Here is a 2,365-nt window from a genome sequence, read left to right as displayed (position 1 = left end):
ATGGAAATCGCAATTATGTTGGATCCTTCACTTGTTGACATGACAGACATGTTGTTACCCATTTCACACTTGCCTTCTCCATCCCATACATTCAAAGCGCTTCAAGATCCTGGTATACTTCATCAATTTTCTGGTAGCCCATTTGATCATGCGACCTGAGCAAAAGTCCCGTCTGATAGAGTTGCGGCAATACTACCGCATGATATTTGTATAGGACTTTGTCCTCGTCTCTCCTATTACAAGCCACGATCCCGTCCTTGTTCAGGTATAACCTTCCCTCTTTCTGCATGAAGCAATATCTTTAAGTTGCTCGTCATGCGGTCATTACTTTGCGCTCTTAGTAGATCCGAGATCTCGCTTTCAAGTATGTCTTCATGACCCTCAATTGAGTGTTCAGTTCATCTGGCTGATGCGCGTCATTTTCCATCTTGACGCACCAAATTTTAGCCAATGGCTGTCTCTTGTCTGAACGGTTGAAGGTCAGTCCTGACTGCTTCCTTCTGAGGTAACTACCTCATCGAGCGTTTCGATACCGCTGTTGTTTCCAGATCATCCGCTGCGTTGTCAAAGACTGTTCCACTGGGTACCAGATTGTGATCACTGTAAGGTTGTGATCACTGAAATATGATCCTGTGCTCAAGTTCCTGTCTGAGTAGGTGTCGGTTTCTGAATTCCTCGAGTTGTTATCAAAGGATGAGTATGCCAGGGAGCACGTCTCCACGGCAGGTTCCGACTTGCACCTTCTCATCATCCATCTAAACTCCCCGGACTAAATTTTATCCTCCATTTTTTGTTCCTCATCACCACCATTTTCTTTAACACCCGACCCAAATTTTCCTGTTCCGGTTTTTGCTCACTAACTCGACAACGTTTTTTGACATCCTCCTCCTGGGACAAACTTTCCCGCTCCAGGTTTTGCTCAGCCTGTTCACAGTTATGATCGGGATCGTCAAACGTAGCCATCTAACCAACCTGACTATCCATCGACCAATACAGCTTTGGTCCATCGAAAACCTCTTCAACCAGGATAACATTCTGTTGTCTACGCGTAACTTAAAGGGAAAGCTACCCAAGTATGCGCGGTGCTTCTCCACGAATGTGACTACTGCAAACATTTCTACTTTCGGTGCACCATATTTCGTTTCGGTGCCATTCAACACTTCACTGCCAAATTCACTTAGACGGAAAACTGTTCTCCCATTCCATGCCTGCTCCTGATGCAGTCTTCCTGAGATGGCTACTATTGAAGCATCAGTGTCGAGAAGGTACATGCCTTTCTCAGTGGGCATGCCTAGCACTGGCGCGTCGACCAGTTCCCACATCATATTCTCGAAGGCTGCTTGAGCTTTTTCGTTCCACTCGAACTTCTTTCCATTGTTGCTGCATGGGGTACACCTTGTCTGCGTATCTTTTTGTGAACTCACGGTAGAAATTCGCAAATCCCAAAAAGCTCATGAGCTGTGTGTCCGTTCGGCGGGCCTTCCATGTTAACCCCCACTTCTATGCTTCCAGATCCGGCCTCATGCCATTCGTGTTACCATTCTCCACAGGTATTGGTTTCACATTTCAATGATTTGCTTTTCAAGCTCGCTCTTTTCAGTCAATTAAAGACCTCATCGAGTCTATCGATGTGGTCTGCCATGGTGGGTGTTGCTATGACTACGTCGTCCACGTAGCACAACACAAGCTTCCCGTACTTCTTCGTTACCCTGCTTAAAGCCTGAGCAATCACTCTTCGAAAGGTGGCTGTGGCGTTGCACAAGACAAAGGTCATCCTCTTCCACTGGTGCAACCTCAATTCATATGCGAATCCAGTCTATTCTCTGTCCTTGTTTCGTAGAGGGACCTGCCAGAAGGCAGAACCGACATCCAGTGTGGTGAAGAACTTGGCGTCGCCAAGCTTCGAGAGGCTCTCATCTATCCGTGGTATCGGGTAGGCATCTTCTATTGTCACTGTAAAGCTCAAGGTGACTTCGAGGAATCTAACATGTCGTATTCGAGCAACATTCCTATTTCCGCTCTGCACGCTTCCGATTTATGAGGTGTGATGCACCTTGCACCTTCCCTGTAGAGAATGAAGCCTTCTCCTAACTTTTAAAATTCAAGTGTTCTATTTCCGGCAAAACCGGTTTGTGGGATTCTAACTGATATGATGAGGGACGTTCTGGAAAATTCGAGCAGCTCGAAAAGCCGTCATCCGTTTTGGATTTCATTGAAAACAGTTTCTTGAAAGATTTCAATTCATTACTCCTCTTTAAAATCATATTTTTGACTGTATTTTGCTTCCTTGTGGCAATATGCCGAAGGTCTGTCTGCCTGGAGATCACATTCAGTTTTATGCTCAAACTGCTTGGTGCTTTCGTTT

This window comes from Symsagittifera roscoffensis, unplaced genomic scaffold (genome assembly GCF_963678635.1).
Source record: "Symsagittifera roscoffensis unplaced genomic scaffold, txSymRosc1.1 SCAFFOLD_177, whole genome shotgun sequence".
NCBI lineage: Eukaryota > Metazoa > Xenacoelomorpha > Acoela > Convolutidae > Symsagittifera > Symsagittifera roscoffensis.
The sequence above is the reverse complement of the archived record's forward strand: the minus strand, read 5'-3'. Positions refer to the sequence as shown.